Source organism: Alosa pseudoharengus, unplaced genomic scaffold (genome assembly GCF_046254945.1).
Source record: "Alosa pseudoharengus isolate Yale_2024_CS ecotype anadromous, Long Island Sound unplaced genomic scaffold, YU_APseudo_1.1 YU_APseudo_1.1_scf_24, whole genome shotgun sequence".
In the NCBI taxonomy this organism is placed as follows: domain Eukaryota; kingdom Metazoa; phylum Chordata; class Actinopteri; order Clupeiformes; family Clupeidae; genus Alosa; species Alosa pseudoharengus.
The window spans coordinates 12,037,068-12,055,059 of NW_027468689.1; positions in this window are offsets into that span (position 1 = coordinate 12,037,068).

The following is a 17,992-nucleotide window of genomic DNA, read 5'->3' on the forward strand; positions in this document are numbered from 1 at the left end:
CTCCTACTGTCCCCACTCTAACATTCTATCACACTAATACATGGATTTCTATGCAACGTAATGAAAACATGCGTGCGCAACCAAGAGGCAGAAAGCACCATAGAACAGCATAGAGCAATGCAAAAGAGCAAAAGAATAAAATTAGTTTTTGTGCTGAAAACTGCACCAATTCGAAATCACGATGGTTAGAGAATGTTAAATATGTTCAATATCCCTAACAGAATGCATGTCTTTGCCAAAAATGACAAAATACGATGTTATATTAATAATGCAAATGAACGGCAAACTTTGAAATATAGTCTGAAATGAGATGTTATTATCATTGAGACAACAGGGGTATGCAAAATAAGTTTATAACGTTGTGGACAGCCACCAAGCGTCTTCTGCCCCACGGCTGCGCGCGAATGTAGTTTTGTTGGTAAACGGGAAACCCGTGTATAATGCACGTCTCACTCCAGTATCTTCTGTAACCTCATCCTCTAGTATCTCCCGAGCCTCATCCTCACTTTACATCTCCCTATTTGCCCCCATGCTTTCACTCCAAGCCTCCATCCTGTCCTTAGTTTCTGTCAGGCTACAGAGATGATGCTATGGACTGGACAGCTGAGAACATATAAAACAAAACAATAACTAGCACTAAACTTCCTGTAGATAGATAGATAGATAGATACATACATAGATAGATACATAGATAGATAGATAGATAGATAGATAGATACTTTATTGATCCCCAAGGGGAAATTCAATGATATTATGAATTTGACATTTGTTCTAGAACTATTCTCAGTGTAATTTTACATAATTACTGATAATTCTGTGAAATACTGTGAAAGAGCTATTGGCTGGAAAATAGAGCGAACAAAGTTCAATAATTGTTATCAGTTATACTTATTGTTAGCAGACTGCCATTTTTTACTTCAAGGCCATTCATAAAGGAAGTTAATTCTGAGGAATGACTAACTCAATTAGAAGTGAAAACTTAAATAAATAAATGTGCAGCTATTTGGGACATTGTGACAGCGTGTCAAAGCACTGAAGAGGTATGAATGATGAATGAATCAATCAAATCCACCAGTGAGTAGGAAACAGAATGATGTTTTGAATGAGCACAATGAGTGTTTCTCTCGGAGGCAGTGGGGGGTATGCGGCTGCAGCGAGCCCCTGGAGTGCCTTGAGTTTTGTGCTTCATCTTTTGGAGAACAGGCCAGGGGTTGTGGTTTGGCACTTCGCTGAATCCTGCTCATCTCACCCTACCCTATCATACGTCTGGACTCAACCTCCACCCTATCGGGTCATCTGAATGGAAGGACAGATGTGGGATGGGTGAAATTTGGGGAGCGAATCCTATGCCTATTGGATCTCTGTCGATTGATGCCTGCGACTGGCTCATTGTCTGTAGATTTATGAGTAACAGAATGGTCATCTGGGGGTGGGGGGGTCCCTTAATTCCTCCTTGCTCCTTTCCACCTATTCCTGCCCAGTTTGCAACATAATGCTCTCTCTCTCTCTCTCTCTCTCTCTCTCTCTCTAGTTTACTCTTAATAGACCAGAGTGAAGAAATTAAAAATATTATCAGTAAAAACAATGATATTGATGTTTAAGACTGGACAACTAGACTTTTTTGGTGGCTGAATGGCAAATCAAGAAATATTGACTAATCTCTTGGAGGCTCTGTACACAGTGCAGTGTTTTGCAGATTGTTTTTGCAGACTTGCTTTCAACAAAAAAATATTGTTTTGTCTTCATGCAATTACTGACACATTTAGCAAAATATTGTTTGTTAACCTTAAAGGGACACCAGGCAACGTTTTTGTGTTAATTAATCATCTTCGTAAGTCGGTATATGGTTAAATGACTCATTACAGGGCAAATGAAGACTCTCTCGCCCGCCCCTGTAAGAAGAATATCCCGCTTGCAAGTTCGGTGTATCTGACCCGCCGACCAGTCTCACAAAGTCTCAGACATCGCGAGAAACAGGATCAGTTTACATCCTGCATCCCCAGCACAGAGGCAGACTAACGAAACACTAGCAATTGTTGCAAACGTGTGTATAGCTTGCCTGGTGTCCCTTTAAAGACAGACATGCAGGGCATTATACCATCCATATACCACACACTGCCTGCATGAAAACATTTACTGACATGGGCCATGCATCACCATAGGTTATCCGTGTGTGTGTGTGTGTGTGTGTGTGTGTGTGTGTGTGTGTGTGTGTATGTGTGTGTGTGTGTGTGTGTATGTGTGTGTGTGTGTGTGTGTTGGACAGGTCTAAACTGTAATGTGCTAAAAGTATACATCAGTCTTCATATCCAAACTAGCTTAACAAGTATAGGGTTACATCATCACAATCCAAAGGAGAGTTGCTTGCTTGCAGAGGACAGTCAGACATTGCTGTGGATTTATCTCCTGAGCTCCACAGATTTGACTGCTTCCTCCTTTCCCTTTTGTGTATTCATGGAATTAGGGCTCAGTGATGCCTCTTTGTGTCTAACAGAGGTGTCCTGCAGGACTACTGCCCATTAGTGCACAATGATTCAGAGTTGTTTTTTTTTGGTGGGGTGGGCTATGGGGGGCGAGGGAGGTAGGCCCCCATGAGGTAAACGCTGTGTGCCTGACTGAGTCAAAGCTGTCTCTCTTGGCAACCTTTCAGACCACTGCCAGCGCCTCAGGACTTTCCCTATCAATTCAGCATCACTGCAAGACCCTCCTGATTTACATAAAGAGCCCCTTTTTTCTCACAAAGCCAGGCAGTGTCCAGCCCAACATTTTGCATTAATTTGCAGTAAGAGTTAATCTGAGACCATTAGACACAATGTTTTGTAATTCTTGTTTGTGCATGCAGTGCTTGTGATTACTTTTGAATGAGTTTGTAATGTCATAAGTACATTAAATTGTGGTCACAAGCTTGTTATCCATTGATAACAGTTGGAGGAAACAGTGAAAATATGAGTTTGAATATACAACAAAAAGAAATTACCAACGCTCCTTAGTTACCCCTTGAGGTCTCTGCAGGTCACCATGTCAAACGTCTTGCCTCTTTATCTTGAATAAATTGGAATAAATGGGCCTTTTTCAGAACATGCCAGCAATGCCATACTTTGCGTGAACTTCCTGTTCAGTTGAGATAGATGTGAATAAGGATGGATCCTCTCCAGGACCTCCCACTTCAGACAGCTCTCCAGCCTGGCACTTGCCTCCCTGTGAACTCTGGCGCCACGTCCAGAAACTCCAGTTACCCATCCTCCCCTTCCCTCTCTATTTGTGTTGTCCTTTCTTTGCCTTGGAGAAAGAATGCAGAGGATAGGAGTAGATTATTGGATCCTGACAAAAAAAACCCAACATAAGTGAATTAGAAGATATTGGATAGAATGACAGGAGATAAAAACTATTGAGAGGTGTGCAGTGGTCTCACTTAGAAGTTGGAAAATGACAGAGATCAAGAGTGTCAAGTGTCCCTTGTGCAGGTATACACAAACAACTTGCATCATGAATCTATCTTTCTCTGACCTGCACATGATGAGACATGCCTTCTCAATTCACAACATTTAGTGTTGAGTAGCCCACAACAATGGCTGACGAAGAAACAGTATACACAACAGTCTAACCTTTAAATATTCACAGCATTTGAGCATTCCTAAGACAATGATTTGCTGCTCATCAGAAACAAATCAATACCAGACAGGAATGATATCAGAATGTACAGTAATCACTACCCTGGCATGGTGCAATTGTGCACTGCTGATTCTCAGAGATATAAAACTTTTCTGTCAACTGGACAGACAGAGAATTATCCTCCTCACATACCAACCTATAATGTGGCCTGCCGCTTAAATATACACTTGAGGCACTTGAACTGGGGTCCTCCAGCTGATGTAGGGCAACAATGTACAGCTCTTTCGTTATCTAAACAATGCACCACAACATTAAAATAGTCTTTCCTAGCGTGGCATAAATCTTGGGCTCTCTGTCACTGGCAGTGCTAACCTGAAACACATTGAATCTTACCTCCACTTCTACCAAAAAAAATTTCTGGGGCTTCCCTCCGCCGTGCTATCCTCAACAATAAAAGGACAGTACATCACTGTTTGCCTGTAAATTAGTTTGAGAATGAACTGGAGAGGCTAAATTTAGCAAGTCAATTCCCATGCTCTTAAAGTAGTTACGACAACCACCAACACTGGTTGTGCATGGGAGATTTGTACTACAGATAGAGGACCATGTAGTCACTTTCTAATCAACATGAACATCTGGATAGTTTTACTGCTAATTTGTTTAAATAGTGTTCAATTGTTTCAGTCCCTCATTCATTTTCTATTTATTTATTTATTAATCTGACAGTAACAGTTTAAATCTGCACATGTATCTTGGTTGTACTACACTGCAAAAAATAAAATCTAGCCAAGTGTTGTTAATGTAATATTAAGATAAAAAAAAATCTATTTGGTATTGTTTTTAGTATGAAGAGACTTATCTTGCGCTTTCTCGAAATATCATTTTGACTTAATTTAAGAAGACTTTGACTTATTTTCAGTCTTATCAAGAAATATTTGCTCTACGCACTGGCAAACAAATCTGCTTGATTTTCGAACAAATTTGTTTAACACACTGGTAGAGAAATTTGCTTGTTTTCAGGATGAGACATCTTAAAATAAGTCAAATTCTTCTTAAATTAGGTTAAATGATTTTACGAGAAAGCACTTGGTAAGTCTCTTTATACTGAAAGCAATATCAACTAGACACTTGGTTAGATTTTATTAGATAATCCGTTTTTTCAGTGTATGCATACTTCAGGTTGTGTCTTGTGGTTTATATGTATACATCTTGTGCTTTATGTTTACAGTTTTTCTCAGTCACTTTGGTGCTTTTTTCAGATCAGAATGACAATTCTCATAACTATTAGTTCAACCTCCACAACATTTAGTTATTTGTGCACATCATAGTAGCAATTTCTCCTTCCTCTGAACAAATTGCATATGCTTTTGAACATGTATCAGTTGCTTTCATACAATTCTCTGCTGTTTTTTAACATTATCATTTGCTTATGTCATGTCAGTCAAAATGAACTATACTTACGGATGCTGAATAGTCGTTCCTAATAAAACTAATAGTCTTCATTTCATTGCTTGAGTCATTACATACAAAATTGTTGAACTAGTTATCAAATTCTGTCACAATGCTGTAGAATTGCAAAGAGCATACAGTAAAAATGTACGTATTCAGTGTCTTGTACTCACTTACTCCCCTTATGTGTAACTTTACTGTAGTTTTCAAATGGCTGTACAATTACTGTATAGTGCTGTCTTGAGCATGTTCAGGTAGTGTCACCGAGTTCTGACCTTTTTTTGCATTGGAAAACACTGAGAGAACTGTCATAATGAAAACATGACAAAGCCATTTGACTATCTTGTTCATAAACGATGGTGTCAAGACTTCTCATTTTGATGACACTGACAGTTTCATTGACATAAATATTTGCTTTTGAGGAATGGACTATCCATTTTGAGCAAGTGACGTGCTTTTGCAGGTCATCCACTAGGTTTTGCAGTTTGCACTAATTGTTTTGAGAAATGCACTAACTGCTGTGCAAATGTTAATAGTGATGTGAGAAAAGCACCAAAGCGACTGAGAAAAACTGTAAATGGCTGCTGGAACACTCTCATGGCCCCTATTTTCCACCCTGGCGCATGGCGGAAAACTCGTTTTCCACCCGGCGCAAAGTTTATTTTTGTATTTTGCACGTCTCATTTTTAAACAATGTGCCAGGAGGTGTGGCAATGAACAACCTAGGGAGTGGTCTGGCGCATTGTCTAAAAATCACTATCACAGAAAACGCATTACGCCACTTACCAAGAGAAACCTGGTCAGAAGTCCATGGCGAGTTGTTCATATGATCCAATTGTAATCGTGTAATTTGTAATGCTTTGCATGGATGTGCACTGGTGCACGTTCATGGATGATAGAAAGATAATGCATTGTGCACCCGCCCATATAACTGTTGATAATGCGCTCTTTAAATAACATAAACAACTCGCCATGGACTTCTGACCAGGTTTCTCTTCGTCAGTGGCGTAATGCGTTTTAGGTAGTGTAAGATAGCAACACAACACATGCAAAATACGTACATTAAACGTGAAATAATGTGGAACAGATGTCATCCTTAAAGGTGCTCTAAGCGATGCTGGGTAACATCACTTCTGTTGACTTTTAAACAAAACAGAGAGCTAGCTCGCTACTTCCTCCCCCTCCCTCCAGTGCTGCTCCGTCCAATTGAAACTCTTCTAAACATGCATCTCGTCTGTGATTTGCTGGAACAGTTTATTATGTTTTTATGGGCTAGGTTTGCCCAGGTTGTTTTTGTTGCCGTTTTTGGAGCCTCGGCTGTCCACAGAGATCGCGTTTTTTACAGTGCAGGACACAGACAGTTAGCGGTTGGTTAGGTGATGTTTGCAGTAAGTGACATAAAATGTTTTAGCCTAAAAAACGCGTGGCATCGCTTAGAGCACCTTTAACAGCATGTAAAATGTAATGATGAATTTGACAGTGTGGAGAATAAAGTCCCATGAGCTAACATTTATAATTGGAGAGGAATACCCTTCAAAGTGGGCCATGTATTTAGGTGGTGATAAGGTAGGGCATATGAATGAATGTATAATGAATGAATAAATACATCTATAATGAAAGAATGAAATAAAAAAATTGAAATGTCTACTAATGATGTATCATCATAGATGTCTTCAAGACAATTAGTTGTGTAGTGTTATGAATCAATCAGGATGTAGAGCTAAAACATCTGACTAGAACAAGTACTGTTATTACTTTGTAGAGGAAAACATATGGTTCGTTCTCCAACAATTAACAGACAAAACAAACTAAACAAAACCTATAGGCCTACAAGTAACAGATACAGTTCACTGAAATGCATGTTTCTGCCTCAACCTGAAAGTGCTCTCTGTGGAAAATGCTCAGAGCTTTTGGCCTACTTAGCAAATTCCCAGGCCACTGAGATCTTTTAACAATGCTGGTTAAATTCATGTTTTATTTATTTCCTGATTTATTTTAGAGTGAATAGTTAGAGAGAATTAATTTGTGATGATTTAACCCACTCCTCCACTTTAAAATATAAAGTGAAATATAAAACATTCAAGGCACCCCACTTGTTTTCCCTTGGGATCTCTGACTAATTTGACTAGTTTCCCCACAAATGATAATCTTTCATTCAAGTGGAGGGCATACGTAACTTCAGAGCCAGCCCACCATTGCCTTTCTGTGAAAGAACTTTACCAGGCAATTTCTATGCGATCCCTTGACAAATTCGTCATGCCAATAACCTTTCTATAGGTCTCCCCCTAGGTCCAGAGGTGAACAGAAAGGCCTCTTTTTCAAACCAACACAAAACATCAGGAACATTTAATCGGTCAAAATGACCTCACTGCCTGCCCCTTTTCTCTCACCTACAGTATATGAGTTTCTGAGTAAATGAAAGTCACACACCAGTACTGAAACAGAGAATGACCACTGAAAGAGCTATTATGTGTTGAGGGAGCAAGCCATACAATAAACACTTCCGTTTCATGGTGTACTGTATAGATGTGTCAATTTTACATCCATATGCAGTCTGTAAGCATGATGTAATTGTGATAATCTGCTAAATTTTAATATTCATCAGTAAAGCTATCTGTCAGCTAAGAAAATTTAAATGAAAACAAAATTTCAATACATTTTGTGTAACAAATAACAAAAGCAATGTGTTGGAAACAACACAAACTGTGTTGTCCTTACCTAATAACATCAATGTGTTATTTCCAACACATCCTTTTTGAGAGTGTATAGGCTGAAGAATACCAAACTCCTCCTTTAACTTTAGCCTAGCGGTTCATAAGCACAACAGCTGCTAATTAGGTTGCTGTGAGACATACAAATGATAAAAATCAGCAAAACATCAAAAAGCAATAAACATCAGAAGCCATATGGGGGGGGGGGGGGGGGGGGTATACTAATCAAAGTATAAGAACATTTGACCAATTTTCTTTTCACTCCCTCTCCCTCCCTTTGTCCCTCCCTCCCTCCCACTCATCTAAACAAACTCGAGTTGGAGTGCTGAATACGTCCTAATTCAGTCTGAACATGAAAAGTGGGACTGCCCTCTAGTCCTGGAGACCGAAGTCATTAGTATGCTAGGCAGTCCTACTGGACCATGCAGCCGCTGCCAGACAGTCCAGTGGTGCAGGCCGCAGGAGCAAATCTCCTTTGTGGTGCTCTGTGGTCGTGCTAGGGTCCAAACATTTCAAGAGAGAGCTTAGCTCAGTTTCCAGTATCTAACACTTTGCCTCTAGCGAGCTCTTTCTCTGCGCCATTTTGTCAGGAAACAATAAGTTGGTTGAGAATTTGAACCCACATGAAGGCTGAAGTGTTCATTCATTATTAGAAAATATTTTATGTGACTGTGAGCCATTTGCCCCATTTGTTGCTTTGTAATATTGTAAATAGATATGCAGCCTACAAGTTTGATTAAACAATATGAAGTTCTAATATTGTAAATAGATATGCAGCCTACAAGTTTGATTAAACAATAATAGGTTCTGTCAATAGGTGCTGCCTGGGAAATCTTGTGACATACTACTTAAAAGGGATTTTTTTCATTAAAATTGTAATTTTACCACTTATTACATAACAATGCTGGATTGCTTCGCTTCATTTATCATTTTTATGAAATACATCTAAAGATTTTCTCTCCAGGGGAGAAAAAAAACCTCATGCCATGAATGATCCCCATCCATCCCTCCGTCTTTATGAGAGCCACCCAACGGGTCACTATGGCAATGTCCCAGGACTCAAGCATGGAGGGAGAAAAGACTCTCTGAAGTCCCTCCCCCATGGCGCGAGTGGCAGCGGTCCAGATGAAAGATGAGAGTGTGGGAGTTTAGCGTTTGTCTGCTGGGTGGGACTCTTCCGGAGAACGTCACAAAGCTAAGGCCATCATTAACCCCAACATACTCTGGGAAACATCAGGAGGTGGTAGCTGCTGTTTCCATTACAATTGCACGTGCACTGGCACATTAACTTTATTGAATATTAACTCGAAATGGGTTCATGACAACCCATATCCTTAAGATTAGTTGATACTAACAGCATTGCATATAAATGGCAACTCATGTCATAGGGGAGCTTTTTGAGCTTCCTTGCAAATGTCCTCCATGCAAGTCACCCAGAGAAATCCAGACATTTTGTATCAGACCCTTTCCTTTTCACACCTGACCTCACTATAACCAAATGTCCTCTCCTGGGAGTACATGACAACTTTTGAAGTGGGAGTGGCGGGTCCCTTGGATGAATTATAAACAGCTAGACCAGGGTTAGACCTTTGAGTGGAACTAGGCTCATTCAACTTCATGCGGTGCTGCGCAAATCTGGCTGAAAGTGATGCATGCTGGATTTTTGCACAATGAAAATATGTGTTGTGTTAAGTCCAGCATGCATCAATTTTATCTAGATCTGCAGTGTTGCATGAAGGGGAATGAGTTCACTGGCATGGCAGGAAGAAGGCTACATGCCACCAGAAATGACATACCGGAAGTGACATTAGATATGCCCGGCGATCCGCCAGCTGCAACCAGGCTACTACACAACACCTACGCCTACTTTACAGACCAGCTGTAACAGACTTTCGCAAGGCTTCAAGCATTTAAGTTACCTTAAACATACCTTGGACTCACTCATTCTCACTGCTGCCATCTGTTGGATTGGAGAAAATTGTTTCAAGGATACAAGAATACAAGGAAGTTTGTCACATGCATATAGTTACTGGATGTAAGAAATGCAGTGAAATTATGTCTGGTGTCAGCCTATTTGTGCATTTATGGGGGGTGGGGGGGGGGGGGTAAAAAGTGCAGTAGAAGAGGGGTTTAGTAGATTAAGTGGCAAGGGCTGCATAAGAAAGGTGGGGGAGGTTTGGGATTGGGGGGGGGGGGGGGCACCAACAAGGAGCACCCAAGAGCAACAGGGGCAAGAAAAAACTCCCTTACTAAGGAAGAGACCTTGGGCAGATCGATCCACGGCTCAAGGGGCTAACCCAACTGCCAGGGGTCTTGGTGTGTGTGTTGGGGGGATGACAAGGGAGATGAGATGGTGTGCTGTGTATGTGGGGAGAGGGCAGTGTGCAATATGTCATGAGACAATGTGCTGTGTATTGGGGGGGGGGGGCAGTGTGTGTTGGGGATGTGTGTTGGACACTTTTTTTCCACAAATCTTTCTCCACTTCAAGCATGGGGGCCAAGAAAGCATAGAAATCCCACTGCACAGTGCATTGAGTGTCTTGCATAGATGTAGGACGGACGGACAGACGGACAGACAGACAGACAGACAGACAGACAGACAGACAGACAGACAGCAAGCCATAGCAGTTGATAGTAGAGGAATTAAGGATGGTCAGCTCAGCAGAGAATCCACTTCGCTATTGAAAACTGTGTAATTGTATTCTATTCCATTCATAAACATTCACTTTAACTGTCATACTGGCAAAAAAGGTCTACTTTTTGTACCAGGACTGAATCCCTTCTGCTGTGGTTTTCTGTTTTTGACTAGCAATGAGAGCCACCATGTGGTGAGGAGGGGAAGTTGCATACAGAGTGACGCACAAGATCAAAATGAAAGATTACATAAGATTAGAAATAGATTGACTTTTCTTATCTTTTCTTTTGCTTTAAAAAAATTATAGACAAGTATGGAAATGTGTTTTGCTTTCCATTACATTTGGCTTTATTCCATCCAGTCTACAACGCTCCTGGCTGGAAAATACCTGCCTATCAAGAAAAAAGGTCAAGGGACATCAAGGTTTTTTTGTAGGGAGGTGGAAAATGCGAGACTTGTGTGGCTGGCTTAAAAATGACTAATTTGTTTAAATGTATTCAACATTTGTCCTCGTCTCAGACCTCTGTAGCTCTCTCCTCAGAGCTTTCCGTCTTCTCACTCATTTGAAGTGTCTTGTGTGGTGATTACCAAAGTCCTGTTACCTCCATTTAACAGTTGAGTAATACAGAGCCATAACAATGAAATATAATAGTCAACAAAGTTACCATGACTGCAATGCTATCAACAAAACAACAGAAAATCATAGATAGAATATGAAGTGAAGGGTGAAGTTAGCCAACAACAGCAAAAAATAATTCGTTTACTTAAGTTTATTTGAAACAAGACGGTAAACTCTAACAACTCCTGTTGTTATAGCTATGTCAAGTCATATGGTGTCTTTGAAGTATGTTGGAATCTAATCTCTCATTCTAAATATAGATGGGAGGCCCCTTTGAGTTGCAACATTTCCATTCAAGCAGGTGCAATGTAAAACAGTTATGGTGGCTTTGTTTCTTATTTATTAATTTGTTTTGCCAGGAATAGTTGAAGCATAAGCTAAGTTTATTTAAAAATATACACAGAGAACATTTAGAATACATGATGCTAGGGCCCTAGAGTAAGGGCTATTCCGAAATGGAATTGCCACATAGAGCAGTCTTCAGGGTGATGCTTAGACACTAGATCAGCATCTTTATCAACAGGCAGCTGACGTTGGAACACAATATTGCTCTGGTTTTGCATTTAGCATGCATCAGTTAAAGATGTTAAAGGAAACTGACAATTCATGCAAAATCTTATCTAAGTGAATTATGATAGGCAGGAGCTCTGATATAAAGGACTTTTGTTGGCTAGTAATACAATGGAGTACAGTGGTGCAATAATATAACACAAGACATCATTCCTCAACAGATTTCAATGAGTAGTTCTAAACCGTTCTATTTTAGATGGGACATGTGAAATACTCACCAGTAGGTTGCAGTATTTCATAGTCAATCTCTGAACGCTTCCATTTATATTTTATCTTAATACAAATCAATGTGACTACTTATATTACAATTCAGATGAAAGTCATCTTTAAAAAAATAAAAAGCAGACTAAAATCAATTGAATTAAGAATATCATCTTCAAGTTGACAAAGAGGTCCTGGTGAATTATTTCATAAGATATATCAATGTTAAATTGACAGCAGTAGATTTGTACTGATGACTTTGACAGGATGAGAACCTACAGTACACAGACAAAGCAACCCATTTTCCAATCTAATGGACTCTTCCAAGTAAATCAACAAAGTTGGGTGAATAAGCCTGAAGAATTTACATTCACATTCACATTTATTCATTTAGCAAAACGACTTGCCAAAAAGGAATAATATTCAAGCTACAAAACAGAGACCTTAGGTAATAGTTAATACTACATCAATAAATACTACTACCAGAGAAATAAATGCTATGCTAAATGAAGAGTCCTAATGTTTTGGTTAATATAGCAACTTAGCAAGTATGTGTGAGTCATACCTCCACACCAAACTGTACACACAACGTCACAGGAAAGAGTTGTTGACGTGCTCCATGACCTCTGTGTCCTCAAAGTTCATCTGAGTTGAGGGTTTCTAAACAGCTCTGGGACCAAATAAAAATTGTGTTTATTTTTTAAGTTTTATCATATTATATGATAAAATAAGGGCAATATAAGGGTAGATACTCATAAATGATTTGTGATCCATTTTTCTACTTTTTACAGAGCCCCTAAATTAGCAAAATTAGTGGAAGTAGATAGTACAGTGGTCAGACATGGTTTAGCACGTGGGAGACTGGGGTTCGATTCCCGCGTGATGCATTTGTGGCCTACTGGTTAGCGCTTTGGACTTGTAAAAGGAGGGTTGCCGGTTCGAATCCCGACCAGTAGGCACGGCTGAAGTGCCCTTGAACAAGGCGCCTAACCCCTCACTGCTCCCGAGCGCCGCTGTTGTTGCAGGCAGCTCACTGCGCTGGGATTAGTGTGTGCTTCACCTCACTGTGTGTTCACTGTGTGCTGAATGTGTTTCACTAATTCACGGATTGGGATAAATGCAGAGTAGAGTTTATTTTGAGCAGACATTTTATAATTTAGTTTGCACACTTTATTTTGTTCACGTCTTGTTAAAAGGTTATTTTTGGATGTATTTCTTACTTCTTCCTTGGGGTCATTCCGTGTAAAATAATCACACTTTTGGACCGCATCGGCACGGATTTGAAAAAACTGAAATTGCATGAAGTTTGGGGTCATTTTGGGGGATTTGGCCTAATGGAGTTTGAATAAATTGGGTGTGGGGGGGTGGGGGCTATGACTTTGACTTAATGTATCTCCCTCAATTCTAGTCACAGATAAATGTTTTAAAGTTCTTTTCCAGCATTACGTTTTACGTCATTACGTAAATGCTATGTTTACCGAAAATGAACCGTAATTATGTTATGCGTGATTATGATATTGAATAACAAAAATTCTAAACTTGAATAACAAAAAAAACTATACTTTAAAATGGGTCAACAAACACATTTTACAAAAGTTAGCTTGTACTATCCACATTATGTCCAGAAAGTTTGGTCTGGGGTTTTCATTTTATTGCCGAGATATCATTGGTTAAGGTATACTTTGTTTACTTATACCATGCTGTTGTGTTTACAAAGCCATGTGTTTCTGTTCCTTGTGTCTGTCCACCCCTAACCCGAATCTGATTATTAGTCTGGTCATTGCTTCACCTGTACCATGGGGGTACTTTGGAACGTTTATCTACAGTTTGCAGTTTGAATAAAAATAATGGAGTGTCTATTTACACCCCTGGTACGAATAGCCTTGGCCACACAGCTGCGCTATTCACACCCTATGACATAACAACAAAAAGACGTTGCTCACGTGCACAAAAAACATGGCGGACATTCGTTTTTTCGTCAGCAGAAAGTGAAGAATTCTGAAAGGTTTCGGCACTAATATCTGTTCAAATTAAGTTTTAGATTGAAAAGTTGTGTTTTATTTTCATAATCAGTTTGTTAGTTAACAGAAATTTCGTGAATATGACGCTCAGGCCTATAAACTATAAGTTTACCTGCAAACACCAGTCTCTTTGAGGAAGTAGATAGTGCATTGGTCACAGACATGGTTTAGTGCGTGGGTAGTCTAGAGCAGTGTTTCTCAAAGTGTGGTCCGGGGACCACTGGTGGTCCGTAAGCTATCTCAAGTGGTCCGCGAGCAGACGTGGTAAAATATAATATAGATGAGTTGTTTGCAACATTGAACCAACTTGTATGTAAATCCAAAGAGTTCTGCAACAACACTGCCCATGTAAGCTACACCAATTTAAATAGTATGAATTGAATTCTCTGACACAATAAGCAAGGTGCAAAGACAATAGGCAAGGTGGTTCAGTGAGTAGGCCTATTGTGTAATACTGTATACTGTTGAAGTAGATTTTTTATTGGTTAAGTGGTCCTTGGTCTGAAAAAGTTTGAGAAACACTGGTCTAGAGGAATACGCCTGGATTCAGGGGAAAATAGGGCGGGGGGAATGTCTCTGATTTCGAACAAAGCTTTTTCCAATAGCCAATAGCGGAGAAGTGGCAGACCTTGTGAGTATGCACATGTACTGGGTGTTTCATGAAAATACCGCCAGCAGCGAATTAACAACCAAAACGATGGCGTTCAGTTTGCCTTTGTAGCCATCTCTGGTTAGCCTTTGCTTAGGCTATAGGCAAATAAGATATAACTTCTGCAGAGGTTTAAAGCAACTGTTGTTACAAACTTAAATTTCTTAAAAAATCGAGTCTAAACATGTTTCAATTACGTTTGTATCGGCAGCCATTTCGCACTGGTTTCAGTAGGAACTTTTGCCCATGAACACAACGGAAGTGAGATCCGTGGGCGTCTCTGAAAGTAGCTCCTTTCCGGTTGTGAATGTTTTGGCCCAGAAGTTCGTTCAGCATGATGCGAACTTTTGGGTACTCAGATTAGTACGTGGGAGGCCGGGGTTCCATTCCCGCCTGATGCGTTTTGGCAGAGTGAGTGCACACGTGTACCAACTTCTCTGGAGAGAAGGTGTGCAATTTGAACAAGAAATCGGTTCTCGGAAGTTTTGATTGCAACAATTAGCTAGTTCACGCACCAGGGTGTAAATAGAAAATAACAAAGTGCAACAAAAGTGCTTCACACACAAGACACAAACAAACAAATAACAAAAATGCCTAACGGAGCGACGTAATCGCCAGCTAACCCGTGACATTTGACATAAGAAAACTGTTAATTTAGTCCAGTTGGTTGCATCTAGTTAACCGGCTGAATAGTCCAAGGGCAATGATGAAGGCGCACAGGCACAGCTGTGTCCAACCCGGAGGATTTAACGTTATTCTGGCAGTCTGGAGAGCACTGGAAGCAATGAACAGTCTGAAGTCGTAGGTGATCCTACAGATCAGCAACTCGGTTGACAAGGACATTGACAGCGACCGTTTGTTGTTCAGTGAAATCACTGTCGTTCTTCAAACGAAGTTCTTCAAACTTGCTTCTAACGTTAACGTTACTCAATCCAGACTCCAGGCAGCAGAGCATGGCAACTCGCAGGTCAATCCAGTGGTCGTGGCAGCGACACATCTCTCACAGAGGTCCACCACAACCATCCTGAGAAATCCCTTTCCGAAGTGCAGCGCCGTTCATGGATGCTGTACACCAGAGGCCCAGGACAAAAGCCAACGTCAACGTTAGCCATGGCTAGGTCCTCAGCCCAATGGACTTTAACGTTAAGTTAAGCATCACTGTGCTTTCACTATTGACTGAAAATAGGTTACCAACATAGCCTGAAAAAAGCAACATTTGCACCAATGTTCAAATGACTGAATAAAAAACTAAGGACATTTATCCTGCAGAGGAGTTGCTGTTTATATCTCGTGACAGTGCATCTTCAGAAAAAAACATGGTGCGTTGTGCACCCGCCCATATCACTGTTTATAATGCACCCTTAAAGGTATACTATGCAGGTTTAGGTATTTTGTCAAGTGTAGAGCTCCTTCTAGTCAAGATGTATATGTTTGCTATTGTAAATAGCAAACTTCTCCCAACTTACCGCTCCTGTACACAATACAAATGCTTTTGTTGTGGAGGTGAAGGATTAACAACTGGCAAAAAAGAGTTATATCTACTGACGAGGTAGCCTGGCCAATGGCCATCCCCTTTGTCTACACTTCGCTTCTACAAGGGTGTGGGACCTCGGCTATTGACGAACGATTGCAAGCTGGAGGCGTGGACTCTGTAGAAGTTTGAAACTATTGGATCTGATATCACCCAATCACTAACGTTTGGCCGTGACGTATGTTATGCGCCAGCTCGATCGTGAAGTAAGCTACGCTACGACGCTCTCTGGAAATTGCGTGCGCTGTATAGGCTACACCAACCATTCCCCACCACCAAGACAGAGCGAACAAGATGGATGTAAATGACCGATGCCGGCTTTGCGATACAAATTTAAGAGTTAGTGGAAGAATAGCAGATTACTATTCGACAGTAAGGTTGAAGATAACATATTGTAATGCCGATGAGGAGTTAGGAGACAGGGAGGCTGAGATATCGTTCCAAAACTCCAGTAATTTATTTTTATTTTCTAAAGGATGTACAGTCTAAGGTACGGGCGTACAAGAGGTGTCCACTACAAAGCAACAAACTGATCACTGATAAATCACGGTCTCAATCACTCGTCATTCACACTCATCGACCAACAACACAACACAACCCACTCACACGTAATCTCACAACTCCCGCCTCCTGCTCGCTGATTGGCTGGGGGTCGAATTGTTCGTTGCGAGTGAGGCCAATGGTCGGAATCCCAGACAGAGTCGTGGAGGGAGATGAAAATCGAGCGGAAGTATGTAGGAAGGCAAGGCCAGGCTACTGACGAGGTATAATGTTTCACGATTCTCACAAGATTTAGTGGGGTGCCGCTCTTGGAAATTGCATGACTCATTTTCTCGGTAGGGACTCGCTATGTCTATGCTGTATAGCTATGCTAGGTGAACGATTCGTCTATTACAAGTTTGTTTACCATCAAATTGGCTTCGTAAAGGTGAAAATCTTTGCCTTTAAAATAACACATATAAACAACTCACCATGGACTTCTGACTAGGTTTCTCTTGGTCAGTGGCGTAATGCATTTTAGGTAGTTTACAATAGCGATTTTTAGACAACGTGCCAGACCCCTCCTTAGGTCATTAATTGCCACACCCCTTGATGCATTGCTCAAAAAATGAGATGTGCAAAATAAGAATGTAATGTTGCGCTGGGATAATAACCTACTTTCCACATTGCGCCACGTAAAGGCTTTCAGATCTTCAAGCAGCTTCATGTTCCTCAAGAGTTACAGAAGACATTTCTTGGAAGTGATTGCCTCCAAAGGTTGTGCAATCCTCTATTGGTAAAGGGTAGCCTACCACCGTTTTATTTGTTTTTTTATTATCTAAAAAATTCTGTTGCATGCAGTCAAAAGTGAAGTCTGGCTTGCGTTTGACATGGACTAGACAATAATGAATAGCAATTATATTTGTCATTTTCAAATTATTTCAGAGAGAAAAATTTGGGTTTTTCTTTTCTTGTGGAAAGATACCAACAAATTCAGCCACAACTGTAAAGCACAGCCTTCAGTGCCTCCACTGGGACACACTCCTTTAGAGTGTTAGTTCCCTGTGGATTTCTGGTGGATAGACTAACATTTCACAGCTACAATTTCATAATTATTGTTTTTGTAGTTATTTATATGCGCTTCCTTATTTTGTCATGTAATGTGTTAGTTAGGCTACTGGAAGCCAAAATGTCCTTTGGGAGGTATAAAGTATCTTTCTCTCTATCTATCTATCTATCTATCTGTGGGACAAATAAAGTATCTATGCTTATCTATACACTTTAACAACACAAATAGAGTATCCTACATGGAGTACAAACAAATTCAGATCTAGGGGAAAGTAGGGCAGATACACACACTTCTACACGTGTTTCAGTGCACACACAGTTGTGTGCCAGTTTCAACAGAAAATAAATAAATTCACTTCAAAACGGTACCTGCCAAGATTCCTTCACAGTCACACCAACCAGTGGTCTTCAGTGGAGGAACCTTTGCCCTATGTTGATTACCAGGG